This window comes from Lactuca virosa, chromosome 7, assembly GCF_052849685.1.
Source record: "Lactuca virosa cultivar CGN04683 chromosome 7, Lactuca_virosa_CGN04683_v6, whole genome shotgun sequence".
Taxonomy (NCBI): Eukaryota; Viridiplantae; Streptophyta; class Magnoliopsida; order Asterales; family Asteraceae; genus Lactuca; species Lactuca virosa.
The window spans coordinates 165,400,272-165,408,454 of NC_136432.1; positions in this window are offsets into that span (position 1 = coordinate 165,400,272).

Consider the following 8,183-nt stretch of genomic DNA (forward strand, 5'->3'; position numbering starts at 1 on the left):
TAATTGAAATTAGTGCCATCAAAGATGACTCTCCGACACAAGTTCATGAGAGGGAGGGAGCTAGTAGCGTTTGAGCCAGAAGCAGTGTTGGAAGACATCTGAAAAGAAAGAAAGACAAAGTTTAGATAAGATAAGAGTCCTTAATATAACACCCAAATGAAATATTAAGGCTAGGACCCAACACAATATTTTAAAATTTGGAAGAGGGATGTCGTAATCCAACTTGCAAAATATTTGAAGGTAGGTAAATGACGATAAATTTCCACCATGAAAAACGAAATAGATTATTAAGTTTTATTTGGATTTAAATTCCTAGATTCCTTTGAGATTCATTGAACTTTTCAATGGCATGTTTAAATCTCGATTATGCCCTTCAATTTTGTGACTGGGATACCGAGGATCACAAACAAGGTGTGAATGACCATGCAAATTTACTTGGTACACTTGAAGTCAATTATCACCTAATCAATGTGCCGGTTAACCACACACGCTCCATTGATCTATGACAAACATCAAGCTACCCTTTGCCACCCTTACTAGTCCATGTTAGTGTGTCGGTTAACCACACACGCTCCACTAACGACTTGGTAAGGTGCAAAGTGCAATTTCATGGATTAGCATCAAATTCACATTTTTCCTAAAGTAACTAAGATTGGGAATTTAATAAAAGTTTAGTTACTTTATAATTATCATTATACTTTTAATGAGGATTAGTGTCCTATCCTACCCGTTCGGCTGACGACCCTCCACCAGTCAAGGAAGCGGTGGGTGAGAGTGGACACCCATTAAACTGTCATTTTATAGGCAGTAACCTTATACCCCCTTATAGACAGGCCTCGTGAATGAGGCCTACTAACGATAAGACTGACTTGTCTTATACATATATATATATATATATATATATATATATATAATATAAACTTATAATATTATAATAGTATAAGGTTTGAATTTTAAACTTTAAAAATTCTAGGGTTTGGAATTAAAGTATTCATAAGTGTGACTTTACAAATTCCAAAGCTTGAGGGCAAGTTTTGAAACTCTTCAAAACTTTTCATTTCCATAACTTATGAGTTTAATGACTTTTAAAGAAAAGACTTTTGGTTTTCCATAAATTGAGGACAAGTTACGGAGTCCATTAAAACCATTTATATCATTATTTTAATTACCACAATAATCAAATAATACATACATCATCTAATTAAACTCATAAGAACAAGATAATTCATATCATGAATCTTCAAGAAATTAGCCTAATCATATAAACTAATAAAAATCTTGAAATTATGACAATTATCTTTTAATTGGACAAGCATGATCATTACCTTATGAAAAAAAAAGATTTCATGGTTCGAAAAACAGTTTGGGATAATGATCCAAATCCAATTTTTGGCCAAAACTCGAAATTCTACACACTGGAGCACCAACTCGGCGAGTACATGAACTGGACTCGTCGAGTTCACCAGACAGAATGCAAAAATTCAAATTTTCCAACTTTGAAAACCAATAAACATCAAGTATAATAGAAAACAATCTTACGCTTTGATACCACTGATGGGTTTTGAGCACTCTAACAACCTTAAGGTGCACACGCAACCCTAAATGCTTTGGATCTATGTTTTCTCTAATTATACCTGGAATTTGATTTTCCAAATCATTTTCCTAAGTAGCATACAAAACACGGGTACTTGTATAACAAAAAAAAACTAGTTAGATGACATACCTTTTCTTGTAGCTTGTTAACTTGGACCTTTAAGAGCCTAGCACCCCAAATGTGATGCCTCAAATGCTTCACAAAACACCACCAACAATGGAGGACTTGAGAGAAGATTACTTGCACACAAAATTGGCTATGCTCTTGCAAAGATCACTAGTAGTCGATTTCATGAGCTAAGGGACTCCTTTTATAGTGTGGCAAGGATTAGGGTTACATCCATGTAAACCCTAATGTGCATGACCTTTGATCTTACTTAGGCTCCATGGGTTAAACCTCCATGGACTACCATGTTGGTTTATCCCAACCTAAATAACCATTGGCCCACACTATAAGAATCATTGATTTACCAAATCAACCCCTTACATTTAATTAGTCTTTTTTTATCACTAAATTAATTCCAAATTAACTCTTGATCAATACTAATTAAATAATATGATTTCATATTAATATATTAGAACTTATAATATATTAATAAATCATAAATAACCTCTTCTCAAAAGTCCATCCTTACAAATTATTCTGGTGAAATGCAACCCAAATGGACCATGCTACTCTCGGGTCAAGTACATACCAATTATAGTTATGGACTTAGACACCTTATCCAACAGAAATATCAGACAAGGAACATTTCATACCATATGATCTATTCTAAATAATGAAACCCTAGGGGTTGTGACTTTCCTGCTACACCTACGGGTCCTATGCTTTCGGTACTACAGGCCCATACTACATTCAAGACCTACCCGTATTTATCTCAGAGGATCATCACAACAACCCTATTAGCACACACTATAATACACATATGTCTTATTCTCACACCATAGATAAAGTCTAGACATTCCTCAACTGGCCAGAAGCTCACACTTAACCCATCCATGAAACTTCCCCAACCCTGCAACACTCGTGTATGTTATACATAACACTGTATCCTATAAACAGTCGAATACTTGATTTTACCCTAATCCTTGATGGGTTTTATGTACTCTAACATCCCTATGGTGAATGTATAACCCTAATGCTTTGGATCTAAGTTTTATCTAGTTATACATGCAACAAAAATTATCCAAATCATGAAACCTATAACTAGCATACAACTTGATATTTGAAACATAAAACAAGTTAGACAATTACCTCTTTGTTGTAGCTTGTAGAGTTTTGACCTTTCAAGAGCTTAGAACCTCAAGTGTGATGCCTTAAACAGTTCACGAGACACCATGAACAAAAGATGAATATGAGAGAAAAGTTATGAAGCTCAAATCGGCTAGGCTTACACCTTAGGAGTCTTGGGGCCGATTTTGCAAGCTTTGGGGTTCAATATATAGTTTGGAATTCCTAGGATTTCAACTTGTAAACCCTAATTCCCTTGGGCTTTTAATGTAACATCCATAAATTTTACACCAAATTTAAACTTTTTCGGTCATAAATAAAAAGCAAATAGCATCGTTTACAAAAATGTTTTCAAATAAATATTCATCAGAGTGTCCTAAAATCATAACATAAGGATGAGGAGCGGTACGGTCACGCCTTCGCCTTGCCATGATCTCGTGAAGTACCTAAAACAATAAACTGAAACTGTAAGCTCGAGGGCTTAGTGAGCTTCCCCCAAAATACCAATACCACACTGATAATGCCATATCAGTAACAATCAATCAATCAACATGCATACTGGCCATCAGCCTGACTGGACCGCCCTACTAGGCCTCGAATCTATCTGAATCTATCTCGAGCCTTCGGCATGACTGGTCCGCCTCGTACGCCTGCAGTCTCCTCGGACCGCTCATAGGGTATGTTGGCCTTCAGCACAAAGCAGGACCGCCTCAACCCAACCAACAAGCAAATAACCATGTGCGCATAACTATCATATACTGGCATATACAATTATCAAACATATCTATCACACTGATCATCAATCATAGAATTCTCTCGTAACTAGAGTACCCACCTAGCAGGTCACTATCATACCAATCCTTACGGATCATAAGAGCATAACATACTGTCTATCCTGATTCCGATCTAACAGATCATAACCACATGTAGCATACCATAACAATAACAACTAAAGGGGCGGCCTTGGTGCCGTAGACCCTATCGATATAGTGAGGACAACTCACCTTGCAGATGTCGACTCGGAAGATAAACTCCAACTCTCGTATCACTTGACACAGGCTCCACCACATATGATCATAGTACAATATACTCATAAGTCCTTAACCTTATAAGGTACTCCATAACCCACCAGTCAACCCCTGGTCAAAGTCAAAGTCCTCAGTCAAGGTCAACAGTCCATGTTGACCCCAACTCGCCGAGTACCCTCGGCTACTCGCCGAGTTCCTTGAAGCGCATTCCAACTCGCTGAGTCATCGGGGTGACTCGTCGAGTTCCTTCAATTCTCAATAAAACTTTAAGGCCACCCGTCGAGTTCCCTCCTCGCAACTCGACGGATACACACGCATACATATCCTAGGGAAAACTCATCCGACTCGCCGAGTTGTTCATCAACTCGTCGAGTCTTATGGTAATCTTCATCGGACTCGCCGAGTTGTTCATCCAACTCGTCGAGTTCACGACCATCTTCATGTGACTCGCCGAGTCAACCCTGCGACTCGCCGAGTCCATTCAGTCCTTTTTCCATACAGACTTGCTTTGAGCCATGCAGCGGCTCCAAATCACAGATCCAAGCTTCTAGGGCATGCTTATCACGTAAAGTTGCAAACTTTACGTGCATGCATGGCTATAAAGTCTCTAAATGCCTATTTTAAGTTCTTAATGGAGCTTCATGCTCAAAAGGGACCTCAATCCTGACCAACATTGTAACTTTATGCTTCTAGAATCCAAGGAGGGTCCAGATCTGAAGTTACAACCTCAGATCTAGCCCATAGCTCATCTTTCCAACTTAATATCTCACCAAAACCCTTAAACTCAACCAATAGAAGAGACTCACAAGGAAAAAGGCGATTTGGTTACCTCCAGAAGATGATAACTGAGATAAGTGTTGATTCCCACACTCTACTTGCTCCACTCTCCTTCTCCTCCAAGCCTTCTCCCTCCAAAAGATCCTCTTTTCAAGCTTCAACACACAATGGGCACACACACACGTATTAGGGTTTGAAGGAGCTCTCAAAGACTGCAAAGAGGCCAAAGGAGGCTGAGGCTCCTTTAAATAGAGGTGCAAACCCCGGGATTTAGGGTTTCATCTGCCAGCTCCTACTCGCCGAGTCCCAATATGGACTCGTCGAGTAGGTCACTTAACACGCGATCCCACCCCGCTGCTACTCAACGAGTAGGTCAACCAACTCGTCGAGTAGAGCTTCATCCAATAAATCTTATTTAAACAATACCTGAGAATCGGGGCGTTACATTTAATACAATAACTGATTAGCCTTATGGGCTAACACCACATGGAATTTCACATAAACTTAGTCCATCACTAATCAATCATGGATCATTGGCCCAAACTATATGTATCACTGATTTACATAATCAGTCCCTGCTAATTTAATTAGTCTCTTTTGATCACTAAATTAATTCCTAATTAATTCTTGATCAATACTAATTAAATAACATGATTCCTCAATTAATATATTAAACTTATAATGTCACACCCCGCTAAAGCGGAAATACAGGGCGTGGCAGTACAAAGGGTTTCATAGCAAAAGATAAAGACAACACCAACCATAGTATTAAAAAGCATTATAAATTTACAATGCGTTTGAACAACTTTTAAAATAAATTACAATGTGAATTGAAATACAAAACATGTGAATGCTCCTAAAAGTGATGTGTCCCTAAGTGCCACTTACTCGATGATTCCTGAAAAAGCATGTAAAACGAGCGTCAACTATAAAAATAGTTGGTGAGTACTCACATGTTTATAACATAATATAGTTTGAAATCATGATAATCAGAACATTGATAACAGTTTCCATAAACAATGTTGATTTCTAAAATAAGTAAATAAGTTTTCATGAATAGAAGTTCGTTGCTAAAGCGGGTAATAAAGTTTCCAAAAAAAGAAATATATTGCAAAAATGAGTAAATAAGTTTGCATAAACAAAGTTCGTTGTCATCATGAGAGATAAAGTATGTTGCCCAAATGAGATGCAACGTTCATATTCTCATGGGAAATAAAGTTTCCATAAATAGAAATATATTGCAAAAATGAGTAAATAAGTTTACATAAACAAATTTCATTGTCATCATGAGAGATAAAGTATGTTGCCCAAATGAGATGCAACTTTCATATTCTCATGGGAAATAAAGTTTGTTGCTAAAACGAGATACAAGGTTCATATGTGCATAATGATTATACCATGAGTTCACAACCCAAGCCTAATGACCGAGGCTGCCCTCTTCTATGTCTATCGCTAACATAGGGAAATATGGTAAAATGCACTCAAGCGAATCGTGCGGGTGAGGAGTTGTCTACCTCCTAATAGCGCTATCCATAATGACCATAGGCTCAAATGAGTTGTGTGAACTGATTCCAGGGACTTAAACGCGATACGGCCTCATGAATTAACAATAGCATACACATACACAGCAACATATAGCAACCAAGTTTGATACAAGTCAAAGTAAATACAACGAACAATAAACAGTTTTTGGACATGCTTTTCCACCCCAAAACATTTAAAACCCGAAAATAGGGGGAGTCGTGAATACTCACAATACATTGAGATGATGCAAATTGTGCCTTGAGCTACGTTCCACTTGTACCACTATCGATTCCTACAATAATGGTATACGCTAGTGAGTCTCTATGTCGAAATCTAATATTAATATACTAAATTCTACATATAGAGAAATGCCAATTAAATGGGAAACAATTTTGCTGAAATGGTGATATTTTATAACTCATGTGATTAAGATAATTTTAGCTATTATTTTCCAGGTTTTTATAATATTAATTGAGGGTATTTCAACACATTTAAAGGTATTTTAAACTCCTAAAAATCCAAAAATATTATCAAACAGTTTCCAAAATTCATCAAACTTTACATTTTCGTTCCAAATACAGTAGAGGTCTTCCAAAACATTTCTCTTGAATTTTGGATGTAATTAGCTATTTTTCCAAATTTCAAAGCCTTCATACCAACATAAATTTGTGATAAATAGTATCCAGATGATAAAAATTCCCAAACTTTTTATAATACTGTTTTCTAAATATACTTAAACTGGGAAATATATAAAAATGGGTTTCTAAACAGTTTAACTCGATTTTAAGATTTTTGTGCATTTATTCTAACAAAAATGGAAATAAATAGAATAAAGTTTCCAAAATTTCCCAAACATTTTGTAGCACTGTTAGTATATATATATATATATATATATATATATATATATATATATATATATATATATATATATATATATATAAGCTGTGAAAAATATAAAAGATATTTTTTCAATTAGTGTTGCTATTTTTCTTTGTTTTATTCTCTTGAATAATCATTAATTGGTGAATAATTATCAAACAGTTAAATTAAATTACCAAAATTTTTGTAAACTTCATTTACAGTGGACATAAGCTGGGAAAAATACCAATGGTGATTTTTATATAATGTAATCCGACTTTGTGGATTTAAGTGTATTTAATTTTATAAAATAGAAGAAAAATAGCATACTGAATAGGAAAATCATCCAAATTTTTATTTAGAGTTCTAATATATTATAAGGTCTTTTGATAACTTTTCTTGAATTTTGGATTAGTAGAACTATTTTTCTCATTATTAGTCCATTATAAATACAAAAATCGGGGAAAATAAGGCATACATTATGAAAAATTCTGAAAATATTTTTCTGAGTACTCCACATGAGGCAGGATCTGCAAAAAATCATAGATTGCCTTTTCAAATGCCCTATAGTGGTTTTATGATTTATTTGAATTACACAAAAAGAAAATTCAAAACCATACCAAACAATAACTAAAATAGATGAAACTCACTGAGATGTCATCATTTACTTTAGGGGTCATCCATGAATTTATCTAGGATTTATAGACCTCATAAACTATTTTATATGATTTATTTCCCTATTTTATTGCAATAATTATAATAATTCGATAAAAATGAATTAGTTTCTGAAAATTTCCAGATCATCTTGTTTTGTTGTCTAGATTCTGAAAATAAATCGGATTTGATCATAAAATAAGGTTTAGATATTTATTTGTGAATAAATCTTTTATGACATATTTGAAAGCTTTTTAACAACATAGTTTGATGATCAAGCCTCTATGCTTGAAGATCATCACATGCATGCTGGTTTTTGGCTGAAATACTACAACCATCATCATAAAAATCATGTTTATGAACAAATGATTCGTAATCCATCCGTAGAATGTTTTAGAAGAAGAAGATATGTAAGAAAACTTAAGATTTTGAAGGAAGATTGAAGGGGGGACGAAGAGATTAGGAACAATTTTTTCGCTTCCGGGTTGGCTACTAAATCTGGAAAAGATATATTCCAA